The sequence below is a fragment of the Oryctolagus cuniculus genome, chromosome X, assembly GCF_964237555.1.
Source record: "Oryctolagus cuniculus chromosome X, mOryCun1.1, whole genome shotgun sequence".
In the NCBI taxonomy this organism is placed as follows: Eukaryota; Metazoa; Chordata; class Mammalia; order Lagomorpha; family Leporidae; genus Oryctolagus; species Oryctolagus cuniculus.
The window spans coordinates 11,724,528-11,742,595 of NC_091453.1; the positions used below are offsets into that span (position 1 = coordinate 11,724,528).

Genomic DNA, 18,068 nt, shown 5'->3' on the forward strand with positions numbered 1-18,068 from the left:
TCATTCACTGGTTTTATAGAAATAAACCTTCCTACTCTGAGTGCTAAACTTAGAAATGAGCTTTGAATAAACAGTGAGGTTCTGGGGCTTAGTTTATTTTCTTGTCAAGATCTTTAATAGCTCTTCTTTTTTGTGAGTGCAGTTGACTATTATGATAAAATCCATCTAATTAGCTATCAATATTTGACAGAGTACTTTCAAGCAGTGCCATTCATTCAACTCAACAGAGCAGTCATTTCAATCAAGGAAACCACACCAGCCATTCAAATGAGAGAATACTGCTGGAGCTGGATTTCATCTTAATGGGTTCAACAAAGAAAATAAAACTTCAAGGTTTCTATTAGCCAATATATCTCATTAATATTGTGACTGAGACTGTCAGTATCCATTCTCAAAGCCATCAGTGTTTAGAACTTATCTTGAATAGATAAGACAAAAGGGAAAACAGGCTTTATATATTATCTTTCATTTAATAATATGTAGATTCATCTTCTATAAGATCAAACATATGCTGCATATGACCTGATAGATATCATTGGCCTTTTTTGCATTATTTCTATATAAAGCAACTATAGCTTCATTATTTAATTTATGGGAAATGCTGAGCATGTTATTTTACTACTTTAAATCTAGTTCCTTTTTCTTTTAAATTTTTATTAATATAAAGAGAATTGATTTTCTGTATTTCATAGACAACAATCCAAAGCAGATAACCATACTTCTCTCTGTCCCTCTTACTCTGATTCTTTACAGAGGAATGATGATATCAGGAGTACCAGGCAGCTTTTGTTGTGCAATAGCCACAGTGTTTCCAAGGCTTAGAAGAATATGCATTTATTTTGTTTTCTCTGTCAGCAAATCAGGTGGGATGAGGCTGATCTAGGCTGTCCTCAGCACAGCTGACTTCCAGGCTCCAGGTTGGGCCGAGGCCTATACCACGTGTCCCTGGTTCTTCCAAGACTAACTTTCTGGAATGTGTTCTTTCCATAATGATGACAAAGACCCAACTGCACAAACACATTTTAAGCCATTTGCTTTCATCCTGTGGGCTAATGCCCCATTGGTCAAAGCAGTTTTCAAGTTCAGTATGAATGGGTTGAGGGAATGCTCCTTCTGTTACTTGGGATAGGATAATGAGTGAATACTTCCTGAACGATAGTCTCATCTATGTATATCTAACCTCACGTGATGATTGATGATAGAGAAGATTCTATAAAATTAGGTATCTGAGAGTTCTTTGCCAGTTGTAAGGCACTGTGTAACTATGACATTTATTAATGTTCTGTCATTATAAAATTCTACCAAGATTAATTGTGATATCGACCTACTACCCATTCTATAACCTTTTACCAGGAAAATCCATATAAGATGCTTGTTAGCAGCTGTTGACAAAGTATTGAGGTATCATTGTACTTTATCATAGTGGGAGGCTTAAAATCAGGAGTATCTATTACAGTCTAGGATGTTTAAACTCCTTCTTGGCTTATCATAAGACTTTAAATTCAAGGAGAAAGCAAGCCAAGGAAAGAGGATTACGCTTGAACAGTCTTCATGATAAAATAGTAGTAATTAGTTTGAGCAAAATCCCATAATGGGTTTTTTTTTTGTACTTTGCAGGAAACCAAATGGCAGACAGATAAAACAAATTACTTTACTTGGTGTAATTAGCAAGCGATTATAAGGTTCTGCTTGTGTTCTCCCAAGAGTACAAAGATCATGCTCTGTTTTTCGAAGAACTTTATGTTACTTAATACCCAATCTATCTAAACTCACTGTGCAATCTGACAGCAACTTTGCCACAAATACTGAACCATGCAGATTACCTGGGAGACAATAGCAATATTAAATTAATGATGACAGAGAGTAGGGAAGAAAAAACATGGTGTTTTCCTTTAATTTTCTTATTTATTTGTTGGCCACCTATATTATCTTCCAATTTTCATTTTCCTTTATGTAGGTATCACACAGTCCCTAAGAATTAAGATCTACACATTTATGTACCAAACACTAGAATTGTGAACTGAAATATTCTGTCTTTAAGTTCAGAGCATTTCATTTGAGAATGATAACATCACTGAGAGAGAGAGAGAGAGAGAGAGAGAGAGAGAATTGTCCTCTTGATAGAGGTCATAGAAAATTCAAATTAATTCCTAATCAAAGATGACTCAAGAAAACAGATAGTTCATACAGTGCTTTGATTGAAGGGCACTGAGTCCTTTTAGATAAGGTTGCTGCCAACTGAAAAAAATCAGGGCAGCTCCTTAAGCTCAAAGTGGGGAGAGATAACAAAGCAATAGGGAGTTCTATTTGGATACAGAAGCAATATGACCTAATCATGTTAAATGTCAAACCTCAAGACAATCAAGTTTACTTATTGACATATATAGATATAAAATTTAAAGTATTCTGTAATTCATATATTCACCAAAAAGGAAAACATACAAAGTTTTGAATATTGATGAAATTATTTTTTCCCTCTTTTTAAGATGTCAAATTTTGAGAATGTCATGACTTAATTTTATAATTCTCAGTTATAAAACTTCTTTATTTGGTAGAGTGATTTAGTTTGGTCACTCAGGTCTTCATAAGTGTTTAGCACATTTTCGTTTTGCAGGCAACAGTATTTGTAGATATTTTTCAACTAATCTTAGAAATTTTCAGATACAGTTTGTTGCCATTGCATTCTGAAAATTAAATGCTGTACATTATAGACCTGCTGATTTGGTTTTTTACTTAATAAGGATCAAGAGAGTTGGACTGTCAACATGCAGCGGGCATTTTGGAGAGAAGAAATGACAAAATAGGGTTGTAGAGCACTGAATATGCATGCCCACAGATTTTATGGAGTGGATGTATAAACAGCACAATTAACTGCCAGAAAAGTCATGGTTTTATTGAGATGCTAAGACCTGAATTCAAGTTAAAGCTCTGTCACTTTGTGTTTTTATTTTTTTGCAAAATATTTGAATTATTATTTGAAAACAATGAAATTGTTTTCCCAAATTTATCCTTTTTGTTATATTATAATTTATATCAAATATTCTTTGTTAAGAATTTATGTATTTTTTTACTTTTATTTAATAAATATAAATTTCCAAAGTACAGTTTATGGATTACAATGGCTTTTTCTCCCCCATAACTTCCCTCCCACCCGCAACCCTCCCATCTCCCGTTCCCTCTCCCATTCCATTCACATCAAGATTCATTTTCAATTATCTTTATATATAGAAGATCGATTTAGTATATACTAAGTAAAGATTTCAACAGTTTGCACCCACACAGAAACACAAAGTGTAAAGTACTGTTTGAGTACTAGTTATAACATTAATGCACATTGGACAACACATTAAGGACAAGATCCTGCATGGGGAGTAAGTGCACAGTGATTCCTGTTGTTGACTCAACAATTGACACTCTTGTTTATGGCATCAGTAATCACCCTAGGCTCTTGTCATGAGTTGCCAAGGCTATGGAAGCCTTTTCAGTTTGCTGACTCCTATCTTATTTAGACAAGGTCATAGTCAAAGTGGAAGCTCTCTCCTCCCTTCAGAGAAAAGCACCTCCTTCTTTGGTGGCCCGTTCTTTGCACTGGAATCTCACTCGCAGAGATCTTTCATTTAGGTCTTCTTTTTTTTTTTTCCAAGGTGTCTTGGCTTTCCATGCCTAACATACTCTCATGGGTTCTTCAGCCAGATCCGCATGCCTTAAGGGCTGATTCTGAGGCCAGAGTGCTGTTTAGGACATCTGCCATTCTATGAGTCTGCTGTGTATCCTGCTTCCCATGTTGGATTATTCTCTCCTTTTTAATTCTATTAGTATTAGCAGACAATAGTCTTGTTTATGTGGTCCCTTTGACTCTTAGTCCTATCACTATGATCAATTGTGAACTGAAATTGATCACTTGGACTAGTGAGATAGTATTGGTACATGCCACCTTGATGGGATTGAAATGGAATCTCCCGGCACGTTTCTAACTCTACCGTTTGCGGAAGTCCGATTGAGCGTGTCCCAAATTGTACATCTCCTCCCTCTCTTATTCCCACTCTTATATTTAACAGGGATCACTTCTCAGTTAAATTTAAACACCTAAGAATAATTGTGTGTTAATTACAGAGTTCAACCAATAGTATTAAGTAGAACAAAAAATACTAAAAGGGATAAAGTATTAAATTGTTCATCAATATTCAGGACAAGGGCTGATCAAGTCACTGTTTCTCATAGTGTCCATTTCACTTCAACAGGTTTCCTTTTTGGTGCTCGGTTGTCACCGATCAGGGAGAACATATAATATTTGTCCCTTTGTGACTGGCTTATTTCACTCAGCATGATGTTTTCCAGATTCCTCCATTTTGTTGCAAATGACTGGATTTCATTGTTTTTGACTGCCGTATAGTATTCTATAGAGTACATGTCCCGTAATTTCTTTATCCAGTCTACTGTTGATGGGCATTTGGGTTGATTCCAGGTCTTAGCTATTGTGAATTGAGCTGCAATAAACATTAAGGTGCAGACAGCTTTTTTGTTTCCAATTTCATTTCCTTTGGGTAAATTCCAAGGAGTGGGGTGGCTGGGTTGTATGGAAGGGTTATATTCAGGTTTCTGAGGTGTGGGGAGCAACTCAGACTAGACTGTTACTGGAATTAAGACTTATTCTATGCATCTGCTTTCCCACAATATGGCGCTGAGAAGGGAGTAACAGCTTCTACACAGCTGCCTCCAGTTCAACCAATAAACAGCAGGACCTGCTCCTGATTGGAGGAGAGCAGCGTACTCGGTGTGTGGGTAGCAGAGTTGGGATTGGTGGAAGAGGACTATAAAGGAGGAGAGAGACAACATGCACCAGGAACACCTGAGGAACACCTGAGCAGCCCCCGAGAGAGCTGGCCGGCGGTGTGCCGCTCCCCCGCGGAAGTGGGGAAAGTGGCAGAGGGAACCGCCCTTCCACGGAGGTGGAAGGGACGGTAGCCAACCCGTGAAGAACCAGCAGCAAACCCGGGGAGGGCCGAGCAGACAAAAGAACAGCGCAGGGTCTAGTGTCGTTCCTCCACGAAGAGGGGGAGCGACACTGAGGAATCTCCAGACTGACTTCCATAGTGGCTTGACCAGTTTGCATTCCCACCAACAGTGGGTTAGTGTCCCTTTTTCCCCACATCCTCTCCAGCATCTATTGTTGGTAGATTTCTGAATGTGAGCCTTTCTAACCAGGGTGAGATGAAACCTCACTGTGGTTTAATTTGCATTTCTCTTTGTGTTTTGTAAACTACTTGGGCAAGCTATTTGATTGTACTAAGACATAGTTCTTTTCTTCTGTAAAATTGATCCATTGTGAACGTCACATTGGGCAAGATACTATAATGATGCAGATGATGTGCAATGGATTTTATTGTTTATACATAAATGAAAGTAAGTTGTACTGCCATATACCATACTAAAACATGAATGGTGTAGGAATGATGAAGAAAAAGAGAAGCCAGTAATTTAATAAAAATGATAATAAAAATCCCTGAGAAAGAAGATTGATAGTGAACTAAGAAACAGCAATAATATTCTTCTAGTCAAACAGAGAGGTGGGTGCTGAATACTTTCTCCTAAAAGTGAGAGTTCAAATTGGATTTAAAGTGAATTGATTGTGTTTCTGTGTTAAATCCACAACTTTCATTGTAAAACATTAAGATTCAGGTTTTTTTCTTATTTACTCAATTTGGAAGATTGGTTACATTATATTCCCTAGGTTTTCAAAATTTTCCGTGTCCAGGCCCTAGCCACATTTACCCTAGACTTGTTCTGTGGATGTCTAGTGTAGGATAGCCTTGAATGAGACATTAAGGCTTTTCTTCGTGCTTGTCTTGCTTTCTTCAAACAGTTTCACCCAGGAATATTCTCATAGTGGAGGGAGGAGGTCTAAAAGTGGAAAGAGCAATGCATGACTGCTTTTTCAAGTCTCTGTTTACATCAAACTTATTGCTATTTGTCAGCTCTTTTATTTTTCCCCATAGCATTTTCCTCGAAATAATTTTATATAATCCATCTTTGGAAAACAAATTGTATTTCCCCTGGGAACAATGCTACATTTAGCAGAGATGAGTGTGACCTTTACCTTCCACTTGATATTTAATCCATTGATTGTATAAAATTCAATTAAAGACATTATCAGCCTCTTTTTTCAGTTTTTCCTCTTCTGTCTCACTAATGTCATCTATTGCTACTAATTTTACATTCTACATTCTAGCCACATATTATGACAAAAATTTGCTGGCTATGCAATGGTCTTCCTTATCTCTTTGCCTATTTATATACTACCACTTACATGTAAAACCTATACATGTAAAAAAAATCCTATGCCAAACCTCAATTTAAATTTATCTCATACTTTTATCCCACTCTCCAAGGAAGAGCTTATTTCCCCTTCTGTGACCCTCATTGTACATTGAATAAACCTGTTATAAGTAATTGTATTTGATTATTATAATTATATAAATACAATTATATCTGTCTAAAAATTAATGTGAATATGTGAGCCCATAATGAGCTTCTTAATTGCTGTTGTATATTCTTTCATCACAAATTGGCAAAGACAATGACTTGTGTTGAAAAATACTTATTAAAATATAATTCACCATTAAGTGAATAAATAAATAATAACACTATTTTAAAAGGTAAGATACAGAAGTTATAAGCCTATAATTAAAATTTGAAGATTGTTTTTCCATCCTTTTTGTGTACCATTTTTGGTGAAATATGTTTCTTGTAACCAGCATATAGATGGGTCTTCTTTTTAGCCATTAAGCTAGTCTCTATCTTTTAATTGGAGAATTTAGTCCATTTACATTCAATGTTGTTATTGATAATTCATTACTTGGTCCTGTCAGTTTTTCATAAATATTACTATTGTTTCTTTTAAATCTGCTTTTTTTGTTCTACTAGGAAATATTCTGCCTTTAAATTTCTTTCATGATGCTGATTGTCTTTCTCTGTTTGTGTTTGTAGTACATCCTTAAGTATCATTTGTAAAGCTAGCCAGGTAGTGACAAATTCTTTCAATTTTTTATTCTTTTGAAAGGTGGTTTTTTTCACCTTCACTTATGAATAAGAGCTTTGCAGAGTAAAGGAGTCTATGTTGGCAGTTTCTCTTTCTCTTTTTTGTCAGAATGAAATATTTCAAAATATTTGTCTTCAAAACTGTGTATTCATTCTTTTGCCTTACCAGGTCTGTTGTTAACACCTTCCACCGTATTTTTATTTGTCTTATAGAATCCCTAATTTCTAGTATTTCTGTTTAGTGTTGCTTCAATCTCTCCCTTTCTGCACAGTTCCCCATCTATTTCATGCACTGCTTTCCTTCTTTCATCTATTTCACTGTTTTTAAGTAATCTTATAATCAATCTTAGAAATTGTTTTTTTTTATTTTGTTGATCTCCCCTTCACAGTACAATATTAGTCTGTTATTTTATTCCTTTTGAGATATCTTATTTTCTTCCTTGTTCATGTTTCTTTTGTTTCTATATTGATTTTTTCTGCATCTGGAGGATCTTTTGTTTCTATATTCTGGTAGGTGTGTGTGTGTGTGTGTATGTGTGTGTATTTTATTCTTGGATATATTCCTCTGGTACTTGGTGCAATGCCTAAAGCTAATATTTGGAGTTCCTGCAGTGTGTGCTAGGTGGGACTAGGGACCTCTGGCCACAGTTTGTAGAAGAGGCAAGATTCCTGAGTATCACCCAAGATGGGCATGATGGTGCACCTCTGTCCATAGTCAGTTGTGGGGAGGGGATGTTGGAGCTGGCTGGTGTGTTTACAATCCCAGGTCTTCTGCATGCTGGGGTAAACAAACTGATTCACAGCCTAGAGTAAGCTCACAGTGCCAGTGTACCTCACTCGTGTTGGTGTGGGCACCATCCAGAGCACTGACCCACTCTGCAGTGTGTCCCTTAACTCCTCTGCGAGATCTGTCCACACTGTGCAGGGAGCTCTGAGTCTCAGCAGTCAAACTGGGCAGGTGCACAAGAACACAGCTTTGTGGCCTACGCCCAGAACTCCTATAGTCACATGATGCAGGGTGTCCTGTCTGTGTCCTGCAAGCTGCCCCATCCCCTGGTATTAGTGGCCTCCTGCAGTAGTGGAACTCCCCACTGTGCCCTGAATCAGGACAGGATTTAGCTCCATTTCTACCCTGGCAAATTCAGTTTGGCACTTGGGTGGGAAGAGGAGGGGGAGGGAGTGTGACCTCCCTTCACAGAGCAAAGAGTTGCGCACACCCCTGCCTCGTTTTAGAAACGTGCCAGGGGATTCCAATTGAATCCCATCAGGGTGGCATGTACCAATGCCATCTCACTAGATCACTTTTCTTTATTTCATATTTTCATAAGAGCACTTAAGATGAGGACTACTCACCTGTTGTTTTTAAGTACGCAATTCTGAGTAGCAGATCTCCAGAGTTCATTCATCTTCCTTGACTGAAGCTTTGTATACATGGATTTGTGAGTTTATGTTTCCCTCTAGTAACTCCAAATCTCCTCTTTGAATTTATGAATTGTACTATTCTTCTTTTCTATTTAAAATTTTATTTATTTTATATTTGAAATATCATATATACAAATTTAAGAATATAGTGATATTTCCTCGCACCCATGCTCCAGCCCTTCTTCCTCCTCCCTCTCCCATTCCCACTCTTAATCTTTACAGAGATCTACTTTCAGTTTACTTATTGATCGTAAGATTAATCATATAATAAGTAAAAGAGTTCAACAAATAGTATGAAGAAAAAAAGCCACTGTTCTTCAGCAGAAGAGACAGGGGCTTTAAACAATCATCGAATCTCAAAATGTCCATTTCACTCTAATACATTACATTTTGGGTACTCGATTAGTTACCCAAGATCAGGAAAAACATGATTTCTGTCTTTTGGGGACTAGCTTATTTGACTAAGACATCTCAGCTTGATGATTTGCCTATGCCAGTGTTTTGTAGAGTTTCCCCAATGTTCTCTGGTAATTTGATGGTATCAGGTCATAGATTTAGGACTTTGATCCATTTTGAATGGATTTTTATGCCCCTAGGGCTGCAGGCCAGACTCATACTATGTTTTCCATCTGGCTGTATCACCACAGGCTATTGCAATTCGGTCTCAGCTCCATCTCCAAACTGCTGCCTGCTCCAGCTCTTGACTGCTTATTGTATTATGTTCGTGTTCATATTGCACATCATCACTTTACACACAGGGCCATAGCATTCCTCTTCCTTCTGTAGAATTTCCACTGCAGTTTTCTAATTCTCTCCTGAGAGTGCATTTCTCACACTTAAAAAAAAAAAAACAAACTATTTATCCCTATCCTAGTGCAGTATGTCGTTCCCTATTCTGCCATCTTGGAATCAACCTTTACTATTTTTTATATAGTTGGAATCAACACTATTTATCTTTCTGTATCTTATTTCCCCTAGAATAATATCCACAAGGTTTAGTCATGTTATACTGTATTGTAGAATTTCCTTCTTCATAAGGTAGAATAATTTTCCATTGTATGTATGGATCACTTTTTTTTATCAGTTCATCAATTGACATTTAGGTTGTTTCTACATCTTGGCTATATTCAATATTGCTATAATGAGCACAGGAGTGCTAACATCTTTTTGATAACTTGATTTCAATTCTTATGTACGAATACCCAGAAATGGGCTTACTTATTCACATGGTAATTCTTTCAAATGTTTTTTGAGGAACCTCCATACTGTTTTCCACAGTGGCTTCACCATTTTGCATTCTGGTCAACAGTATGAAGGGTACAATGAAAACACAAAAATTAGCTCAAATGGATTAAAGACTTAAAGGTATGACATGAAACTCCTGGAAGAAAATAGGAGAAAATTCTCTTTCATGACTTTGGTTTTGGCATTGATTTAATGCAGGTGATGCCAAAAGCACAGGCAGCAAAGCAAAAACCAGTGGAATTGCATCAAACTAAAATGTTTCTGTGCAACATTGAAAATAATCATCACAGTGATAAGGTAGCAAAGAGAATGGGAGAAAATATTTATGAACCATAGCTCTGATAAGGAATTAATCTCTAAAACATGTAAGAAACACCTACAAGTCAGTAGTATAAACACTAATAACCTGATTTTAAAATGCGCTAAAAACTTGAATAGACATTTCCTCAATTGACTCATACTAGTGGCCAGCAGCTATATGGAAAATACAAATAAAAACCAGAATTCTTCAAGTTTGATACATGTTTTCTATTATGTTTTAAATGAATATACTCTTATTGCATTACATTTTCCCCATCAAAAATCAAAACTAGGCATTTTTCCACATGAACTAAGATAGACCCTCTGCACTCTTTTTTTTTTAGAATAAATTCTAACTAAATTCTAGAATTCTTTTTATCTTTGTTCATGAGACACTTTGCAGAAGAACCCATTGGTGTTTTCTCTTTCTTCCTTGTTTCACTTCTTTCAACTTAGAATTTTGTTTAGAAATAATACATGTAGGGCTGCTGGCACCATCAGGTAAGCCAGGGTGGGTGTATACAAGTAATTCCAGGAGCTGTGGTGAAAGAAGTAGACATTTGTGATGCTCTTTGTCCTGAGGGTCCCCTGCTGACAGTGCCACCAGCTCTCCACAATGCACAAGATGCTTCATCCAACTTGACCTGATAATGCTCTCAGACTGGGATACAAGGCCAAGCAAGCTTGGTTATGTCATATGTAGGATTCGTGTGTGCAGTGGTGGCTGCAAGCGCCCGGTTCCTAAGGGTGCAGTATATGGCAAACCTGTCTATCAGGTTAACCAGCTCACATTTACATGAAGCCTTTTGTCTGTTGCTGAGGAATGAGCTGGATGCTACTGTGGAGCTCTGAGAGTCCTGAATTCTTACTGGGTTGGTGAAAACTCCACATACAAATTCTTTGAGGTTATCCTCATTGATCCGTTTTGCAAAGCTATCAGAAGAAATCCTGACACCTACTGAATCACCAAAGCAGTCCATAAGCACAGGGAAATGCATGGGTAGACATCTGCATGGCCCAAGAACAGTGGCCTTGGAAAGGGCCTCAAGTTCTGCCAAACTATTGGTGGTTCTCCTGGTGCAACCTAGAGAAGGTGCCATACCCTTCAACTGCATCGTTACATTGTACATTTTATGTGGACATTTGCAAAAACAAACCAGTTGTTATGCCTATCAATTTGTAGATAATCAAAAAAAGTTTGGGGAGTTTTAGCTGGCTTCTCCAAGGTGATACTGCTGTTAAGTGACAAAGATGGTTTGAAATTAGTTCTGAAATCCACTTGTAACTATTACACAACTTTAACCTCCAGCATCAGAGCTGGGATTTTGTTAAAGATGAAAATGTTTCAGTTTCAAAAATTGTCAATGTTCCAACAGTTTATTGATTAAAATGTCACAGAAATGAAGAAAATGACACAATAATTAAATAACCTAGTAGTCAATTGGTAGGTGGAAATATGGTCTGGATGGGACAGTGTAGAGCCAGGAGAGCCACTGTACATGAGTTCCCTACATGTGTTTTCCACCCCACTGAAACACAGAGGTCTTCTGAGACCTCCAAAAATTTCTCTTCATTCATTTTATGTGTTCTCATTGATCAAAACAATTATCTAGGATCTGTGGAATGCCAGAAGTTCTATCCCCTAGTGAGAATCTACCTGAAAAATTCTGAAGAGACTAGAAGTCCATCCTGAAAATTCAATATTGCTATAAGCATCTTGTGAAATTGAATCAGACATTGTATTAGCTATCTAGTATTAGCCTGAAATATTAATGAGTATTAGAGATCTCTGCATAAAACCCAAAACATGCTGGAATAAAGACAAGTTAGTAAAAAATCAGATTGTAATCTACTTTGTACTTCATTGGAAAAGGTTGAAAACTCTATCCTGTGCCAACGGTTGTACTCAGCCTTTCTGTTTACCCTCTCAAAAGAGTTTGGACTCCTATTACTTTATTACTGCAATAAAATGTACAGCCAGAACTCTGGAATGAAAGAGCTTCTGCTGTAGAAGCTGTAACTGAAGAAGCCATAACTTAAGTGTTGGCTTGAAAAATTGCCATAAATGTATCTTCTACAGAGAAAATACCTTCTAATTTCTCCTTGCAGAATATACACCATCATAGTTAAAAATGTCATGGGCACTACCTTCATTCACAAGTGAAACATTTTCATGAGAAAGCCATTCTGTTAATAATTTCTGTAACGTAAAGAGGACATCATTAATTGTGGTTGATATTTCTTTAAGGATAGTAGATAACCAGTTAATATTTACATCAGGATTCACATATCCATCTCAAATATTTATTATTTTATTATGGTGAAAACATCCAAGAGGGTAGCATTGTGGTGTTGTGGGTTAAGCTGCTGCCTACAATGTGGGCATCCCATATTGGAGTGTTGATTTGAGTCCCAGCTGCTCCTCTTCTCATCCATCTCCTTGCTAATGTACCTGGTAAACGCAGTAGAGGATGGTTGAAGTGCTTGGGCCCCTGAAACCCATTTGGGAGACTGGGAAGAAGCTCCTGATTTTGGCTTTGGCCTTGCCCAGCTCCAGGAATTGCGGCCATTTGGGGAGTGAACCAGCAAATGGAAAATATATTCATTCATTCATTCATTCATTCATCATTCATTCTCTTATTCTGTAACCCACTTTCAAATTAATCTTTAAAAAGCATTCAAAATGCCTTCTTCTAGCCTTTTAAAAATATACCACATATTATTGTTACCTATAGCTAGCTACCCTAAGGTGCAATAGAACAACAGATCTTCTTACTCCTATATAGCTGTAAGTTAATATCCCTTAGTCAACCTTTCCTCATTTCTCCATCACTCCTCCTATCCTCAGCCTCTGGTGACTACAATTTTGTGTGATAGTTGTCTTTGTGTGCTTGGTTTATTTCACTTAATATAATGACCTCCAGTTCCACCTGTGTTGTGGTAAATGACAAGATTTTGTCTTTTTTAATGGCTGAGTAGTATTCTATTGTGTATGTTATGCATTTTCTTTATTCATCAGTGACTGGACACATAGATTGTTTGCATTCTGTGGCTACTGTGAATACTGCTACAATAAGCATGGGAATGCAGATGTCTCTTTGGTGGAATGATTTCATTTCCCATGGATATATATATACTCAGAAGTGGGATTACTGCCTTATATGGTAATTCTATTTTTCAATTTTTTAAGACCTTCCATAATGTTTTCCACAATGGTTTTACTAATTTACATTCCCATCAACAGTGTGCCAAGTTCTATTTTCTTCACATCTTTGCCAGAACTTGTTTTTTTTCTGCCTTTATAATTAAGGCTATTATTTTTTTCTAAAGCCAACCCACTCCTGAATGCTATTGTGTCAGAAGCTGCAAGTGTTCTTGTCATCCTACTGGGGTGTCTTGACTTCTGTGGGTGGAATTCACTCACCTCTTTTATGACCCACATAGGATAGTTTATGCCAGTATTTAAATCATGAATTTATCTTTCCAAAGGAGGTTTCAAAAAGTAAATGAAATAGTTAACTGTGTTTCTGCAGTGCATTCTTACTTCTGCTTTTGTGCCTTTCCCAAAGTTACTTTCCCATAGGAAATTTTTCATCTCCTCTTTTCTACTGTCCAGGTTTTTCCTAACTTATCATTTCATTTGAAATTCCATCCAACTTTTAATTTTTAAATTTAGAGGAAACAAATTTCATGCATTTCATATATACGGTTTTAAGAACATAATGATACTTCTCCCAACCTTTCCCTCCCTCCCTCCCCAACTCCCACTCTCTCCTTCCTTCCTTTGTTATTTTTCTTCTAATTTTTGCAATGACATACTTCCAATTCACTGTATAATCACAAACTTAACTCGCCAATAAATAAATAATCTACAAATAGTAAGTAGAAAAACCACTGTTCCTCAGGAGTATAGACAAGGGCTGTACACAATAATCACATATCAAATTAGCATTTTTATTCATATATATTTTTGTATATTATCACAAGTCAGGGAAAACATGATACTTTTTGGAACTGGCTTATTTCACTAAGTATAATGGTCTCCAGTTGTATCCTTTTTGTTGAAAAAGCATTTAATTTTTTATGACTGAGTAGTATTCCATCATGTATATATAGCACAATTTCTTTATCTGCTCATCAGTTGATGGACGTATGTGTTGATTCCATATCTTAGCTATTGTGAGTTGAGCTGTTGTAAACATGAGGGTACAGATAACTCGTTCATATGCTGGCTTCATTTCCTTTGGGTAAATTCCCAGGAATGGAGTGGCTGGGTCACATGGTAGATGTATTTGCAGATTTCTGAGGAATCTGCATAATGTCTTCCATAATGGTTGTGCTAGTTTACATTCTCAACAACAGTGCATTAGAGTACCTTTTCCCCCCACATCCTTCCTGACATTTGTTACTTTTTGATTTTAGGATGATACACATTCTAACTGTGGAGAAGTGAAACCTCAAGGTGGTTTTTATTTGCATTTCTTTGGCACCTAGTGATCCTGAGCATCTTTTAATGTATCTGTTGACCATTTGTATTTCAGCCTTTGAAAAATGCATGTTCATGTCCTTTTCCCATTTGTTAACTGGATTGTTTGTTTTGTTGCTGAGTTTCTTGAGTTGTTTATAGATTCTAGATATTAATCCATTATCAGTTGCATCATTTGCAAATATTTTCTCCCATGCTGTGGGTTGATTCTTTACTTTGTTGAGTGTTTCCTTTGCAGTACAGAAGCATTTTAGCTTGACGTGATCCCATTTGTCCATTTTTGCCTTTATTGCATGTGCATCTATAGTCTTATCTAAGAAGTCCTTGCCTATTCCAATGTCTGGAAATATTTCTTCTATGTTTTCTTTAGTAATTTGATGGTTTCAGATACTAGATTTATATCTGTGATCCATTCAGGGTTGATTTTTGTATAAGGTGTAAAGAAGGGGTCTTGTTTCATACTTCTGCATTAAGAGATCCAATTTTACCAATACCATTTGTTGAAGAGACTGTAGTTTCTCTTTGGAGTGATTTTAGCTCATTGTCGATGATCATGGATTAATTTTGGAGAACTCTCATCTGTTCCATTGATCAACATTTCTATTCTTGTGCTAGTACCGGGCTGTTTTGATTATAGCTTCCCTATAATATGTCTTGAAATCTGGTATTGTGATGCTTCCAGCTTTACTTTTATAGTTTAAATTTCTTTAGTTATCTGGGTCTCTTGTGTTTCCATATGAATTTTAGTTTTTTTTTTCTCAATCTTAGAAGAACATCTTTGATATTTTGATTGGGATCACATTGGAGATTCCATCTATTATTGCATGTCATTCCAGTCCAACTTCAGCTCCTAAGTATTCTTTCATTTGCCTTAATCCCAGAAACATTTGTGAAGACTTTATAGTTTAATATTGGATTTTTGTCATTTTCTTATGTCATTTCTGATTAAATCATTCCCTTAACATAGTATGCTTTGCCTAAGACAGGCATTTGAACATTGACGATCTCATGAGGAATCGTATGGAAACTCAAGATGGGTAATTTTAAGAGTTAATAAAGGACTGTTAACAGAGGTGTGGAAAAGGTAGAAGAAAATCATTGATACAACATACTCATTAGTAACAACATTATGTCCTGTAGACCTGCGAGGGTGACTGAATGGAATAAGTTTTGAAACCCTGAGACAGAGAAAGCATATGATAGGAGCTATGACCAAGGCAGCTTTTAGTGACCCTATAGGGAATAAATACTCAAATCACTTTTCTGTCACCGTTTTACCTCTTGATGGGGCTCATTACTGGACAAACTCAGTGGGAAGCCAAAGGGCTAGTGAACCCATAGATGTGATTCTTGTTGATCATCTTTCAGAGCATCGAGCAGTGTGCAAAATGATGAAGAATAGATCTGGATAGGTAATAATCATTGACAACAAATGGCCATGAACACAAGCATCACACCATTGATTAGAGTTGTTTGTGTCCCTCAAGTCCCTTGCACATTGCAGTACTGACAGTATGTAGAACAAAAATGGCAGGGCTATAAACACCAAGCATGGTGTGTAACTGCTGCAGTCACTCATCAAAGAGCATCTTCATAAATAGGTGCAATTATGTCAATCAAATTTTTAAAAATCCCAATGTTGCTGAAGGTATTAAATTGAAAACTGAGTGCTGCACTGTAAACTGTATTTACTCATAAACACACACATTATCCTTTTGATTAGTCAATTTAATATATGAACTTGATATTGCTTGGCAGGAAGTTGTCAAACATGAGAGAATTATACCAAGATGGCAGAAGGAGAGCTGAAAATAGCCAAGGTATACCAATTTAAATGTTTATTGATTTGATACTGGCAAGTAATGACTATTTTGATGTTACCTCCATGTATCCTGTTAATGCCTAGAAAAGGAAGAGGGCAAGTTTTTCTTAACAGCTTCCTTTATTTTCTCATGGAGTACCATTCTTAATTTTATCATTGAAGTTATGTTCTCCATAACGCCCTTGTAAGTTTATTTCAGGTCTTTTCTAAGTAGTTAGGGCCCTCAAATTAAGTAGGCTGGTACATGAGATTTGTTTTTGAATTCTATATGTCCACCTCATGTCTTAATAAAAGAGTATTTATCTCTCAACTTTTAGCCTTTCAAAACAAGTTCCTGCAGCTGTGAATGAGGACTGAGGATAGAGGTTTGGACAATCTAGAAAAGGTCCCCACTTCCAATTAGTATATGTTAGAATGTCAGGAAATGGATAAGAAATAGTGAAGAATCAGATATTTTGAGTGTAATGAAAGAAAATGTGCAGTGACATTTAAATATAATGAATAAAACTGTAGGATTACGTGATAGAGAGGTGTCTATCTTTGTGGAGTATTTTTCAAAAAATATTTATTTGAGAGAGAGGAGACAGGAGAGAGAGGAGAGAGAGAGAGAGAGAAGTATCTTCCATCCACTGGTTCACTCCCCAGATGACTGCAACAACCAGGGCTGGGCTGAGCTGAAGCCAGGAGCCAGGAGCCAGGAGTTTCTTCAGCATGTCCCACATGGGCACAGGGGCTCAAGCACTTGGGTAATCCTCCTCTGCTTTCCCAGACCATCAGCAGGGAGCTGAATTGGAAGTGGAATGACCAGGAATTGAACTGGTGCCCATATGGGATGCTGGCATTGTCGATGAAAGCTTAACCTACTAAACCACAAGGCCAGCCCCTGTAGAGTATTTTAAATGGAGTAGTCTTGGAGGGCTCTTCTGAATGGAGAAGATTTAAGCTGAGACCTTACTGAAAAGTAAGAATCAGATGGAAGGAAAGAATGTTCTCGCCAAATGCAAAAGCAAGTACAAAAAGCCTGAAGTGGACATACACTTGATATGTTCACATTGAGGAGAGAGTAGCTGAATGCTTTGAGAGAGTTCTAAAGTAGTATTTTATTTGACATTTAAAACTTGAGCCGGCGCCGTGGCTCAATAGGCTAATCCTCCACCTTGCGGCGCCGGCACACCGGGTTCTAGTCCCGGTTGGGGCGCCGGATTCTGTCCCGGTTGCCCCTCTTCCAGGCCAGCTCTCTGCTATGGCCAGGGAGTGCAGTGGAGGATGGCCCAGGTGCTTGGGCCCTGCACCCCATGGGAGACCAGGAAAAAGCACCTGGCTCCTGGCTCCTGCCAGGATCAGCGCGGTGCGCCGGCTGCAGCGGCGGCCATTGGAGGGTGAACCAACGGCAAAAGGAAGACCTTTCTCTCTCTGTCTCTCTCTCTCACTGTCCACTCTGCCTGTCAAAAAAAAAAAAAAAAAAAACAAACTTAATATTGGGGCCGGCGCCGCGGCTCACTAGGCTAATCCTCCGCCTAGCGGCGCCGGCACACCAGGTTCTAGTCCCAGTCGGGGCGCCGCATTCTGTCCCGGTTGCCCCTCTTCCAGGCCAGCCCTCTGCTGTGGCCAGGGAGTGCAGTGGAGGATGGCCCAGGTGCTTGGGCCCTGCACCCCATGGGAGACCAGGAAAAGCACCTGGCTCCTGGCTCCTGCCATCGGATCAGCGCGGTGCGCTGGCCGCAGCGCGCCGGCCGCGGCAGCCATTGGAGGGTG

The 18,068-nt window shown here is 37.8% G+C and overlaps 1 pseudogene; it reads left to right on the forward strand.

Moving 5' to 3' along the window:
• Nucleotides 1–18,068, forward strand: part of LOC100346659 (large ribosomal subunit protein eL15-like) — a 190,095-nt pseudogene that overhangs the window by 27,413 nt on the left and 144,614 nt on the right.